At 38.3% G+C, this 15,447-nt stretch overlaps 1 pseudogene; it reads right to left on the bottom strand.

The window, feature by feature from the left end:
• Positions 1-1,998: 1,998 nt before the first annotated feature.
• LOC102813478 lies at positions 1,999-3,008 on the bottom strand (annotated as a pseudogene).
• Between the last annotated feature and the right edge of the window lie 12,439 nt (positions 3,009-15,447).

The following is a 15,447-nucleotide window of genomic DNA, read 5'->3' as shown; positions in this document are numbered from 1 at the left end:
AATCTTTGTGATATGTGTATTCCCAGCGACAGTCCCTTCAACTCCTTTTGAAAGTAGTTTAAAAATGTATCATGAATTAATAAAACACTCTGATGATGACGCTTCTTCTGCATCTGGCTGAGGAAATTATATCATGTTTCCATAGTCATGGCTAAGAAAAGTCAGATCATGGTTTCTTTTCTTTTCTTTTTTTAACTTTTTATTGTGAATTGAGTGAAAGTTTATATAACAGATCACCAGTTTCACATTAAAAAAAAAAATCATATCCTTTGCTGTATTACAGTGGTTGCAATCCCTTCCATGTACCAATAGTTAATAGTGTTTATCTCTAGTCCTTTAAATCTTACATTCCTCCTTGTGCCTCCCAATACCTTCATCTTTCCTTTGTTAATCTCCCTCTTCTTGTATATTGCCTGCCTTGTCACCCATGTTAACATGTGTTTACCTTCTAGTTTTTGAATAATTCTCCCTCCCCTGCTGTAATCAGAGATCATTTCTTTTATGAAAAAAAAGCTTTTCTTACCTTTTTATAATGTTGGTCTCATACAATATTTGTTCTTTTGTAATTGACTGATTTCACTCAGCAAAATGTCCTCCAGGTTTATTCATGTTGTGAGGTTTTTAGCAGATTCATTGTTATTCTTCAATGTTGTATAGTATTCCACTGTGTGTATGTACCAAATTTTGCTTAACCATTCTTCTGTTGATAGGCATTTCAGCTGTCTCCATCAGATCGTAATTTCTAAAGTTAGGAAACTGCTCTATTTTACTTCCCTCCCAGTTTGGTTTTCAGGTGACTTTACATGTTCCAGAGTAGACAACAAATTATTACCCATAGGCTCACTGCTTTGTAAAAACATATTCACATCCATTTGTTTATATATTGTTCATGGATGCTTTGGTTTTTTAACAGCAGAGGTAAGTAATGTGACATAAATCACCATATGATCTGCAGAGCTGAAAACATTTGTACTCTGATCTTTTATAGACAAAACTTGCTGACCTCTGTTCTAAGTAATTTGAATTCTATCTGAGTATTTATGGAAAAAGTTTGTTGACCCCTGTTCTAAATAACTAGAACTATATATGTTACCTGTGCTTGGGCTATTTTAAGATGAAGACTGGGGAGTAGGGAGAATGGGTGCACATGATTCCTATAATAGCACACAGTAGGTTTATGTTAAATGTCTGTTGAATTAAATGTATATGAAACAAGGGGAGGGGGAGTAGTTAATCTTACAGTCCAGGAACAGTGGAACCTAGGACCATCAAGGGAGAAGAGCATAAGCAGCATGTGGTACCCTATCCAGAGAAGTAGTAACACCAGAGATGGAGGCAGAGATGAGAACATGGACAGATAGAGCAGCTGAGGACTCTAGATTTGTGGAAAGAGAAAGGCTGTGTGCTGGCAGCCAGGTGGCAGGCTTGCAGAATGTGCCCTTTGGGTTTTTTTTTTTTTTTTTCACTGTTCATGGTTTATTTGGTGTTTTAGTTGGTATGACAGATAGTTACATTATTTGGCAATGTACACTACTCTGATAAATATCATACACAAAATAAGATCTTTTAGGACAATTATGCACAAGACATGCAATATTGGATTTACACACTAGAGCCCAGCATGTGACTGGGAAAACACATTGGGCATGTTGAATGTAAGAACCAGCATTGACATAACAACACACAGTAACCACATTCTTCTGATTTGAAGGGCAGTGGCAGGATGGCAACATTGGATTGGCAGTGGTGTCTCAGAGGTGGCGTAACTAATGTATACGAACCAAGTTACATCTACACGAAGTTTAGTATTGTCCACCAGCAGGTGATAGCTGTAGGGTTTTATAGACCATTCTTATGTCTGACTTTAGGAAAACAGATGTTATTCCTTGGACATAATTTTACTGCTTTAATCACAGATCAGATAAAAAGGACAACATGCATAACCCCCCAACTAAAATCCCTTTGCAACCTAGACAGTGAAGTGGTACTACGGCAGATTTAAAACTGCAGCTTTTTCTGGATGCTCCACAGTGTATCGGCGCTCTTCTTCAGACGGGCCTCTTCCTCAGGAGTCAGCGCCACCTTCACAACATCCGAGATCCCATTCTGTCCCAAGATGCAAGGAACGCTAGCTAAGGAAGACGTCATCTTTAATCCCATAGAGTCCCTTAATCATGGTGGAAATTGGATGCACCCGCCTGAGATTCTTCATTATGCTTTCTGCCAACTCTGCCACAGAGAGTCCAATGGCCGGAGGTATAGCCTTTCAGTTTGATCACCTCATAAGCACTGTCAACCACCTGTTTGTGAACCTCTTTCCACTGTTCCTTATCTGCATCAGTACCTAAATCGGGGTGCAGATTTTTCAGGGAGACACCAGCAACGTTCACACCACTCCACACGGGCACACTAGAGTCCCCATGCTCTCCAAGGACCCATCCGTGACAGCTTAGTGGGTGAACTCCCAGCCTTTCCCCCATCAGGTAACGGAACCGCTCTGAATCCAGATTGCAGCCACTGCCAATAACACGGTTTTTGGGAAAGCCACTTATCTTCCAAGCAACATACGTAAGGATATCCACTGGATTAGAGACAACAAGCAGTTTGCAGTTTGGGCTGTATTTCACGACATTCGGAATGATGAATTTAAAGATGTTCACGTTACGCTGGACCAAATTAAGATGGCTTTCTCCTTCCTGCTGACGTGCTCCAGCAGTGATAATAACCAGCTTGGAATTTGCAGTGACATTATAGTCTTTGCCAGAGACCATTTTTGGTGTTCGAAGGAAAAGGCTGCCATGTTGAAGATCCATCATCTCGCCCTTCAGTTTGTCTTCCATGACATCAACAACAGCAAGTTCATCTGCCAAGTCCTTCATTAGGATTCTGATGGCACAAGCCATGCCAACAGCACCAACCCCAACAACTGTAATCTTATTCTGGGGGGTCTGTTCTTCCTTAAGAAGAGTCTGAATCAGCTGATCCTTGAGAGTTGCCATGCTGGTTTTGGAAGAGGAAGGAATCGGGAGTTGCGCGTCGGGGCGAGCGGCAGCAGAGAGCAGCGGCAAAATCCGGATTCCGCAGCAACAGCTCCGAGACTGCCTTTTGGTTTTTAAAATAACTATAAATATCTGAGTGTTTTTGTGTACTTGCCCCCATTCCCCCCAAAACAAAACAAAAACAAAAACAGAGGGATTCAAAGCAAATGCTGTTGAATGAGGACACACGGAGGAGATTGTAATTATTGCAATGAAACGAGGGTAAAACTAATAATGTTCTCCCATGTAAACTATTACTCAATTCACAATAAAACCTTTTTTTTAAAAAGTGTCTATGAAACATGAATGTTGGAAAAATGTTATTAGTGATTCTTTGCAAAACAAGACATTATTTTTCGCTCTTCTCTGCTAGACTGTTTACTTTGTTTGCAATGAACATAGAAATATGACTGTTACTGTTAAAATTAGTGAGAGTACAATTAAAAATGGAAATGTTTATGAATCTATCATTGTTGGACAAGTGAAGGATGACGATTTGACAGCTAGAGATGGTCAAGCTGTACTCAGTAGTCTGGGGAATTTCTGTGGTGTCAGGCTATTCCAAAGCATTTCTCATGAATGAAAGGCATTTTTGCTTGTCTTTTTTTTTTTTTTTTTGGTAACTAGTAAAATATCAACATTAAACCTCTATGTCCTTCCTCTATCCAAACATCTAATTTTCCCCAGGATCAGCATGACTCTGCCCAGTCCCTTTCACAATGTTGTGGCAAAGAAATTTAAAACTTATTCAAGTTGAAAATTATACCAACTGGTATAATTTAGTTAAGTCAGTGCAGTTAAAATGTCACACATTTGCAGCTTCACTGAATGACTTTATTTGTCCAAAAGGAGCTGTAGCCTCTGGTCTAATGTGACCTTGGTGGCTAACTCGATCCAGGAAGAGCTGTGTGTATGACTCTTTGCGTACAGTTGAACTCTAGACCCTCTTCCAAGCCTGCGAATGTGGGAACCAGTACCTGACCAGAGCTGCGTCTAGACCACCCACTCATTTCACACAGCTCATTAATGGTGATCATATGATGCTTATGTGACTCTTCTTGTTGACCTGAATGACTGTGAATCAAATTACTGATTATCCCTACAGCTTTGCTCCATAAGTGCCATTTAATTTCCACCTCCATTTTTGGAAATCCACACAGTTCAGCAGAGTGGCTGTAATAATCTCAGGAGCTAAATACTGCCTGCAGTGCTGTAGGACGACATTGCACCAACCACTAAGCAAGATTTTCTTAAAATAAGCAACAATAGCCAATGACAAAAAGCAAAACAAAACAGAAAGTCTCTGCCTTTGTTGTGGAAGTTGCATATTTCCTTCTCATTCTCATGCTTCAATTTCATTACTAATCAACAGTGCACACTTGCCTGTGCCTTGTGGAAATAACAAGCCACCATCTGGGGATTTCATCATCTCACACTGAAACGAGGGTGTCTCTAAAGATTGTGTTTTACTTTCTTGGCAAGAAAATCCGGGTTTTGATTCAATGATTAGAAAATGCAGGAAGTGATTTCCCTTCGACTGGACCCCAAAGACTAACCCAGACAGACAAAGGAATTTCTCATAGAACCTTCTAGGCTGAAGGCCATAATTTACTTTATGTATATGTAATAATTTCTGCTAGCTGCTGCAAATATTTTAATTTGAAATCATTCATTATTCGGAACTTACAAAATTCTTCACATACTGGAACTTCATGGAGGTATCTCTGGGGTCAGGCAGGTCACGCAGGAGTAGATGGCAGAGATGGGGAGGAGGGTTAAGAGGCTGATCATCATTTTGATTTAAGGACAGAATGATTCTTTGTATGTTAAAGTCATCTGCAGCCATCAGAAAAGAATGAAATATATACACTTCTCAAATATGGTTAAACTCTAATGATCCTGATTTTAAAATAAGGATCAAGATTTGATTCTTTTATAAGAACTCACATGAACATTACAGCAACTATCTTAACCTCATTAATGATCATGGATGTACTGCATGTTTTTTAAGAGAATTTTTGTTGTGAATTTCCTACTTGACTTTCACATATGGTTGTTGTTAATTGCCATGGAGTCTGTTCCAACTCATAGCTCCCTGTGTAGGGTTTCCAAGGAGCAGCTTGTGGGATTGAACCTCTGACCTTTCACATAACTGATGCTAAAACCAAGAAATAAGCAAAAAAAGATACTCACTTATATGGATCTGAATGACAGTACTATTTCATTGATTTCTTCTTTACACATCTATTAGAAATTTATCACATATTAGGCCCTGTGCTAGGTTCTGGGAATGTTATAGTGAGAAAAAACAGACTCATTCACAACCTGCAGGGAGTTATAGTCCTACATGAGACATGGTTATTGTTGTTATGTGCAGTTGAGTCAGTTCTGACTCATAGCTACACTGTATAGAGTTTCCAAGGAGTGACAGGTGTGTTGGAACCACTGACCTTATGGTTCACACTCCAGTGTTTATCCAACAGTGCCACACCAGGAGTCTTGTGACATGCTGTATTATATGAAATTAGAATAGCTATAATCTCACACATCTAGCAATTAACAACATAGTGATTTTTCAAACGGATGTTCCACAACATAGTTTATGCTACCTTAAAACATTTTGTTCATTTTATTATTAGAATTTGGCATCTCTTTTTCCTGTACATGTCCTTTTAAAATAGCACTGCTATTTTGTAGAATATGGAAAACTTTAAAATATTTTCTGTTTGGAAATGCATTTCCCAGTTGTTTCAATCCCCGCACCTTTCTATTTATTTATTTCCCAACGTATATATCTAGCTTTGTATCTCATTGTTCTTTCTCTTTTCCAGGCTCCAATGAAACCAAGAGGCTTCTCAACTATGAAAATACCCCATTTTCCCCTACCTTCCTGCCTTTATTTTCCATGTCTCTTTTGCTCGAGAAACCCTTCTTCCAACACCTCCACCTACCCGTCTTATTCATATCCCAAGGTCAAACTTCAATGCTATGTGCTCTTTGAAGATGTGCGTTTTCTCCCCTGCAGCATGTTAAATCCACTTTAAATTCTAAGCAGTAATGCAAGGCAGATGATGATATTTGTGTGTACCTGTTTTCTTTTCTGTTTTGTTCATCTTGTGGAGAACAAATATGCCATTTTTATATGGCTTTTCCATTTCATGATGACAAGGTACACGTGAATATTTTTAAAACTTTTTGTTGTGAATTGAGTGAAGGTTTAAAAAGTGAATCATCAGCTTTATATCCAACAAATCATATACTTCATTTTGTTATGATTGCAATCCTCTCCATGTACCATCAGTTAACAGCATTTACCTATATCTACTTTATTTCACAAATATTTCTTAAGACTCTTCTAAGTTGTCAGATACCGTACAAGTCCATGGGGATATAGATATATTTCATGGCCTGGTGGTAGTCATTGTTATTGCTGTTAAGTGCAGTAGAGTCAGTTCCGACTCATAGCAACCCTGTAGAGGGTTTCCAAGGAGCAGCTGGTGAGTTTTGAACCTTGACATTGGTTCAATAGCCTCATATGCATGTGAAAGTTGGACATTGAATACGTAAGACCATAGAAGAACTGATGCATTTGAGTTATTGTATTGAAGAGTATTAAAAGTACTACAGCCTGCCAGAAGAACAAACAAAGCTGTGTTGGAAGCACAACCTGAATGCTCCTTAGAAACCATGATAGCCAGACTTTGTCTCTCATACTTCAAACGTATTATCGGGAGGGACCAGTCCTTGGAGAAGAACATCATACTTGGTGAAATGTAAGGTCAGGGAAAAAGAGGGAGACCCTCACTGAGTTGGATTGGCACAGTGGTAGTAGTTCTGAGCTCAAGAGTAGCAATAATTCTCAGGATGAGGCAGGACAGGGCAGTATTGCATTATGTTGTACATTGGGTAGCTATGAATCTGAGTTGACTTGACAACACCTAGAAAAAACACATGTAAAATCTAGAACAGGAGTTGGTAAGCTATGGCCCGTGGACTAAATCTAGTTTGTTGTCTCTTTATAAAATAATATTTATTAGAACACAAGAATGCTCTTTTACTATATATTGTCTGTGTATGTTTTTGTGCTACAGCTGCAGAGCTGAGCAGCCACAATAAACTGTAAATCCCATAAAGTCTGAAATATTTACTATCTGTCCTTTATAATTATCATAATTATTTTCCTTATTTCACTCTGGGGTGAAAATGGAAAGGAAAACATGATGGAAAAATGTTAGCAGTAGAGGGACAAGGGTGACTAATTATTCCTTTCTATTTAATAGAACCTTAAACTACAACTGAGCTAAACTTGAGTTTATAACTACAAACTAGTAGAGATTTGAACAAGTAAAATTACTTTTTTTTTTTTTCCTTAATTGAAAACTTTCATTGGTCCATAGACAATTTTTTTCTTCCTGGAAAGCAATATGAGTCACCATTGAAGTTAATAGTTCATACTCAAGAATGGTTGTCATTGGCAGAGATGATGAAAATATTCCATCAGAGTATAGCACTGCCATTCCAGATAGTTTTGCTGGCGATGGTATTGATTTTAATTAAAATAAGTTATCTGAATCACCGGGCTTCCTGTTGGCTGCACTCATTGCCCAGTGATGTAAATGGAAAGCCTGTTTCAAACCCACAGTATCTGGTTACTTACAACAAGGTAGTTGTGGTATAAACAAACCCCAAATGCCAATCAATGTAGAAGGAAATGATCTTCATTTGCCCTGCATGATGTCATTCATCTTGGGCCTGACAAGTTTCTAACAATTATTGACTGTGAAACCAGGCAAATCTTATGAATTCATCTGATTCTTTATCAAGGCAGGTAGCCAAGCATATCCCAAATCATTTGATTTGGTTCAATTCCTTGTGCAAATATCCCCCCCTTTTTTTCTCTCTCTCTTTTATCCTTTGTGTCAACCTCTGCAGGAGAAGTTTTTGTTTGCACAACACATAGGATGATGGTGCTTTGTGCCTGAGAGTTTACTGCATGGGTTAACTTTTGAATGGCTATTCTCTTTTACCTGTAAACTTTCAAGTAGTTTAATCCAGCGATCAGACTTTTTAATTACAAACTGATTCAGCAATTTGTATCAGATCTTTTTTGTTGCTTAACTTCAAGGTTGGCAGTTCAAGCTCACCAACTGCTCCTTGGAAACCCTATACAGGATGGCTATGGGTTGGGACAGATTCAAAGGCACTTAATAACAACAACAACAAGGTTTCCACGATCTGCTGGTAAGTTTGAACTGTGGACCTTATGGTTACTAGTTTAGTGATTATCCTATGAGGTGTTTCAAAAAGTTCTTAGAGAAATTCCATTACCTTCTGATTCAATTTTGCAATGAACTTTTGAAGCCCTGTTATAGTAAAATAGACACTTCATTCCCAAAAGTACATGACAAGTAAGGCCAATGTATAGAACACATTGCAATTTATGAGATGGTAAATTCACATTGTGTACTGGATGCCGTTACCTAGCCAGAAAGCAAACCACTGTCACTGTGGTAGGGATTGGCTAGTTGTTTTCTCCAGTTGTTTTCCTTTTGGGACATAAGCTATATTTCCTAGTCTCCTTGGCAGTTAGATGCTACCTTGTGTCTGAGTTGTGGTCAGTGAGCATGGTAGAAATGATACACCCCTTTTCCAGAAATTCCTCACAAGTGTGAGCCTCTATTTTCTTTCTTTATCTCACAGCTGTATGGCGAGGACTCCAAAGACCTAGATGAGGGTGGAGAGGCAAGATGGAAAGAACATGGGATCCTGAATGAGTTTGTAGAGCAGAGCTCCTAACTTTACTCCCTCACTCCAACCAACCCATTATAATAAGAATTAAACTTTTTTTGTGTTAATCCTTTGAAATTTTTTTTTTTGTTGTTATTGTATAACAGTCTAACCTGCATAGTGTACTTAATTTTTCTATGTAACACTTTGCAATCCTATATTTGTCATCTTTGATACAGATAACCTAAAATTGTATGAGGTGCTTGACAAGAGTAAAAAAATTTGAAAAGGAGTAGAGGCCTAGAAATCTATTTTGTATAAAAAACCTGTAGAGACAGAATAGGATTGGAGGAAGATTCTCTAACAACCTTTGATATGCAGATGACACAAATTTACTTGCTGAATGAAAGCAAAGAAGACTTGAAATACTTATTGATGGAAATGAAAGCTACAGACTTCAGTATGGATTACATTTCAATATAAAGAAAACAAAAATCCTCACAAATGGACCAAGAAACATATTATGATAAACAGAGAAAAGATTGAAGTTGTCAAAAACTTCATTTTGCTTAGCTACACAATCAACACTCATGGAAGCAACAGTCAAGAAAACAAATGATGTAGTATATTGGACAAATCTACTTCAAAAGACCTCATTTATGTATTAAAGAACAAAGATGTTAGTTTGAGGACTAAAGGTACACCTGACCCAACAGAATTTCCATAGTCTCATATGCATATGAGAGTTAAACAATGAATAAGGAAGACTGTAAAAGAATTGAATCATTTGCATTACAGCGTTGGACAAGAATACTGAATACATCATGGATTGCTGGAAGAAGAAACAAATCTGTCTTGGAAGAAGTATAGCGAGAATGATCTTTCGATGAGTATGGAGAGACTTTGTTTCTCATTCTTCAGACATGTTGTCTGGAGGGGAAGTCTCTGGAGATGGACATCATGCTTGGAAAAGTGGAAGGCCAATGAAAATAAAGAATACTCCAAGAAGATGCACTGAAACAGCGGCAGTAAGAAATGGGCTCAAGCAGAACAACAATTGTGAGGATGGTACAGGACTTAGTGACGTTTCCTTTTTACGTGAATAGGGTCTCTGTGAGATAGAAAAGCACCGAACCACAGGAACAGACTTAATTATTGGACAGAAAGTGGTAAATAGACATTTTGGATTTTCTAGAATGAATATGGGATAAGAAGGGAAATGTGAAAAAGTTATTTTGCAGACAAGGAAGTTGGTTATGGTTAATTATATTATTGTTCACATACTTGCTGCTTCCTCCTACCAGACCTGCCACTTTGCTTTCACCAATAAAATGTGAAGGACTGTGACATATGCTATTTCCAAATGAATGATTACTATCCTTGAATGGCTTCCCTCTACCACTGTTTATTGTAATCCGGAGAGGGGTTTCTATATTAGCTTTGATTGCAGAACAAAGAGATTGCAGAGTCTAGCTTTTGATAAAAATTCATTTCTTACTCTTAGTAAACATAAACATGAGCAAGAAATAAACTTTTATTGTTAAAACTATGAAGACTTTTGGATCTTTTGTTTCTGCTAATTAGCCTAAGATGATTGGTTTCAGAGAATCTAGGTAACTTGCCTGAAGTCACAAGGTTATTAAGTTGTGTAACCAGGAATTGAACTTGAGAAGTCTAATTTCAGAACCTGTGTATATAACCATTCTTGTGTAGGAGGAAGAATTTGCTGGCAACTTGTAAAGTTGTTGTTGTTAAGTGCCATCGAGTCGGTGCCGACCCATAGCGACCCTGTATAGGGTTTCCAAGGAGCAGCTGGTGAGCTTGAACTGCCAACCTTGCAGTTCAAGTGGCTTTGCAGTCTGGCGCATTAACCCTCAGTGCCACACCAGGACTCCTACTTGTAAAGTAGAATGAAACAAATAGAGATTAGAGACAAGAAGACCATTTAGAAACAGTTTGAATATGAGGTTATGAGACTCTGAAAGAGGATGTTCATCTAGAAGCTGTGATTTGTGTTGAGAAGGTGCCTAATGAATAACTGTTGGAAATGTGAGTGAAGGAGTCTTTCTGACTACAGGTGCCAGTGAGTGCTGCTGTCCCCATTGCATTCTGGGTAGCCATTTTCTTTACAGTAATTCTTGGCTTTGACCACACATCATTGTTGGCAGGGTCCCTTCCCTGAGTCATACTCAGTTGCCTTGTGGATGGCTCCCCTGGAGGAACAACTCACCCTACCTGCGCTATCCAAACAAATGCAGGGCAACTTGCCCTTTGAAAGATCCACAATGGGCATTGCCAAGGTCTTTATAGCTTTTTCCCATCCTTCCCTTTATAGGTTCAGTGTCGTCCACTAAAAATTCATTCATTCTTCCTTCATTCTACTTGTAATGCCTAGCATAAAATCCTTAAGGTGTTATCATTTCCCTTGCCTTTCCCTTCACCTTTTTTTCCATTAGGCATTGAGGATGGCATAGGGGGTTCTTAAATTATAGAGTCTTTTCACATTTGCAAATGACATGCTTTTCTGGTGAGGAGTCATTTAAAATCTGGAGTAAGCCCAAATTTCCAGTCTATGCTTTCTGCTGCCTAAATCCTCATTCCAGAAAAGTAGTCAGCAAATTTAATATCTATGATTTCTCTTTGTGGGTTGAAGAAAGACCTGTATGCCACCAACAGTTGGAAAACATAGGGGAATTGGAAAACAAAACAAAACAAAACAAAACAAAACAAAAAAGCAGTAGAAGACATAAAATGAGCTGAGGAAGAAAGAATGGTAAGAAATAAAATATATCACTTTATTTTGCTCTAAAATCATGCATGTTTATCTTTAAAATGTACACTTAATACTATTTAAACTTTATTTGATAATGTGATAGAAGCTAATGCCACTTTCAGTGGATAACATTAATATGAGGTTCTCAAATGTAATCTTTACAGGAATAATAGTTTTGGGAAATACTAAATATCAGTTTACATATTGAGCTAACTTTTTCTTTTTAGAAAAGAGATCCATTCCACTACATTTCATTATGCTCATAAGGAACCTGTATGTAGATCACAAGGCAGTTGTTCTAACAGAACAAAGGGATACTGAATGATTTAAACTTAGGAAAGGTGTGCATCAGGGTTGTACTCTTCCAACATACTTATTTAATCTATATGTTGTTGTTAAGTGCCCAGGAGTGAATTACGATTCACTGTGACCCTGTATAGGGTTTCCGAGGAGCAACTGGTGAGTTTGAACTGCTGATCTTGTGGTTCCACAACCAGTGCAGATTCACTGAGTAATAATCAAGAGGCTGGATTGTATGAATAAGAATGTGACATAAGGATTAGAGGATGATTCATTAGCAACTTGCAATACAGTTTGCTTCCTGGAAGTGAAGAGGAATTAAAATACTGATAAAGATCAAAGATGATCAATCTTTAGTATGGATTGCATTTCAATGTAAAGAAAACAAAAATCCTCACCACTGAACCAACAAATAACATCATGATAAATGGAGAAAAAGATTGAAGTTGTCAAAGACTTCATTTTGCTTGGGTCCACAATTAACACTCATGCAAATAGCAGCCAAGAAATCAAAGGGTATATTGCACTAGGCAAATCTGCTTCACAAGATCATTTAAAATTGTTAAAGAGCAAAAATGCCAGTTTGAGAACTAAGGTACACCTGACCTAAGCCATGGCATTTCCAATAACCTCATATGCATGTGAAAGTTGGGCAGTGAGTGAAGAAGACCTTAGAAGAATGGATGCATTTGCATTGTAGAGTTGGAGAAGAATATTAAAGGTGCCATGGACGGCCAGAAGAACAAACAAGTTTTTGCTGGAAGAAGTACGGCCAAACTGTTCCTTAGAATCCACGATGGTGAGTCTTTGTCTCTCATACTTCAAACATGTTGTCAAGAGGGACCAGTCCCTGGAAAAATACATCATACTTGGTGAAGTGAAGGATCAACATAAAAGAGGAATACAGCCCACCTGCACAATGAGATGGATTGGCACAATAGCAGCAGCAATGGGCTTAAACATAACAATTGTGAGGATGAAGCAGGACTAGGGGATTTTTCATTCTCGATGGTACCTATTAAAAACAATTGTGAAAAATCTGTTTCTGGTAGTGGTTATGCCTCTCATAATGTGGCGATCTATAAATTACAAAAATCAACCTGAAAAGAAGATTTGGAAGGCTGAATGAATTCTATGAAATCATAATGTACAAAGGCTAAGATCCATAAATGTTTACTGAGCTATTACTTTCAACCCAAGCATGAAGTATGAGTATGCTGGAACACTTAATTGTGCTCACGAGGAATCTGTACGTCGATCAAGAGGCAGTTGTTCGAAAGAACATGGGAATACTGAATGGTTTAAAATTAAGAAAGGTGTGCAACAGGGTTGTATTCTTTCAGCATTCTTATTCAACCTGTATGCTGAGCAAATAATCTGAGAAGCTGGGATCTATGAAGAAAAATGTGGTATCAGGATTGGAGGAAGACTCATGAACAACCTGTGAGATGCAGATGATACAACCTTGAAAGTGAAGAGGACTTAAAACATTTACTGATGAAGATCCAAGAGCACAGCCTTTGGTATGGATTACATAGCAATAAAAAGAAAACAAAAATCCTCACTACTGAACCAATAAACAACATTCTTATTAATGGAGAAAAGATTGAAGTTGTCAAGGACTTCATTCTTCTTGGACTAACTACCAACACTCAAGGAAGCAGCAGTCAAGAAATCAAACTACATACTGCATTAGGCAAATCTGCTGCACAAGACCTTTTTAATTGTTGAAGAGCAAAGATGTCAGCTTGAAGACTAAGGTGTGCCTGACCCAAGGCATGGTATTTTCAATAAGCTCATATGCATGTGAAAGCTGGATAGTGAATAAGGAATACCATAGAAGATATTATGCATTTGAGTTATGATGCTGGAGGAGAATATTGAAAGTGCCATGGCTGCCAAAAGAATCAACAGATCCATGTTGGAAAAGTGCGGCCAGAGTGTTCCTTGTTGGCCAACCTGTAGTGCTCCCGGATGGCCAAACTTTGTCTCTCATATTTCGGAAATATTGTTAGGAGGGACCAGTCACTGGAGAAGGATATCACATATGGCAAAGTGGAGGGTCAGAGAAAAAGAGGAAGACCCCCAATGAGATGAATTGACCAAGTAGCATTATTGATAGACTCAAACATGGCAATAATAGTGAGGTTGACCCAGGATCTGGCCGTGTTTCGTACTGCTGTGCATAAATTCGCTTTGAGTTGGTTCCGACTCAATAACACCTAACAACAATAACAACAATACAGTCTTGGTGTGGCACTATAGGATAAGCACTGGACTGCAAGGTCAATTTGAACAGCAAGGTTGGTGGTTCAAACTCACCAGACACTCTCTGAATTTCTATACAGGGCCACTATGAGTCAGAAATGACTTGGTGGCACTTAACAACAACAAAAACATGTCAGGGGCAACATAGTCCTCAAAGTGACATCTTTGTTTTGTTTTAACCCTTTGAAGAGATCTTTGGCAGTAGGTTTGCCCAATGCAATATGTCATTAGATTTTTTGACTGATTCTTCAAGGGTGCTGATTATGGATGCAAGTGAAAAGGAAATCCATAGACACTTCAGTTTTTTCTAGGTTTATTATGATGTTGCTTATTGGTCCAATAGTGAGGATTTTTGTTTGCTTCATGCTGAATGTAATCTATAATAAAAGCTGTAGTCCTTGATCTTTACCAGCAAGTGTTCTAAGTCCCCTTTCATTTCAGCAAGCAAGGCTGTGTTATCTGCAACTGTTGTTGCCTTGTTAAGTGCCATTGAGTAGGTTCCAACTTATAGTGACCCAGTATAGTTTACAAGGAGTAGTTGGTGGGTTCCAACCACCAACCTTGCTGATAGCTGTCTAGTGCTTTTCCTACAGCACCACACCAGGAATCATCTGCATATGTTGTTATTGTTGTTAAGTGCCATCAAGTCGGTTCTGACTCATATCGACCCTGTATAGGGTTTCTGAGGAGCAGCTGGTGGTTTAGAACCACCGTCATTACAGTTCAAACCTACCTTGAGGTCCAGTGCTAATCCTACAGCACCACACCAGGACTCCACAGTAGGTTATTAATGAGTCTTCTTCCAATCTGATGTCATGTTCATCATGTGGTTTGACTTCTGAGATTATTTTCTCAGCATACAGATTGAACACATATGGTGAAAGGATACAACCCTCACATACCTTTCCTGATTATATTCTAAATGACCACATTTTGGTCTATGTACAGGCTCCACAAGAGCACAATAAAATATTCTGGAATTATCATTGTACTCAATGTTATCCATAATTTGTTGTGATACACACAGTTGAATATCTTGGATTGTAAATGAAACCTGACATCTTTTAAATATCTTTCTGGTGTCCTCTGCTCTCAGCCAAGTACCATTTTCAATCAGCAATGATATACCTCATTACACATACTCTATTGATACTCAGGGAGGAAGTCCAAAGTGCATTGAAAGAATTGGCAAAGAACAAGGCACCAGGAATTGATGGAATTAAAATTGAAATCTTTCATGGAAGTGAGGCAGCACTCATCTCTGCCAAGAAATTTGGAAGACAACTATCTGGCCGACTGATTGGAAGAGATCCATATTTGTGCCCATTCCAAAGAGAGGTG

The sequence above is a fragment of the Chrysochloris asiatica genome, unplaced genomic scaffold, assembly GCF_000296735.1.
Source record: "Chrysochloris asiatica unplaced genomic scaffold, ChrAsi1.0 scaffold00149, whole genome shotgun sequence".
Lineage (NCBI taxonomy): Eukaryota > Metazoa > Chordata > Mammalia > Afrosoricida > Chrysochloridae > Chrysochloris > Chrysochloris asiatica.
Note: the sequence above shows the minus strand (reverse complement) of the source record. Positions and strands in the feature narration are given on the sequence as shown.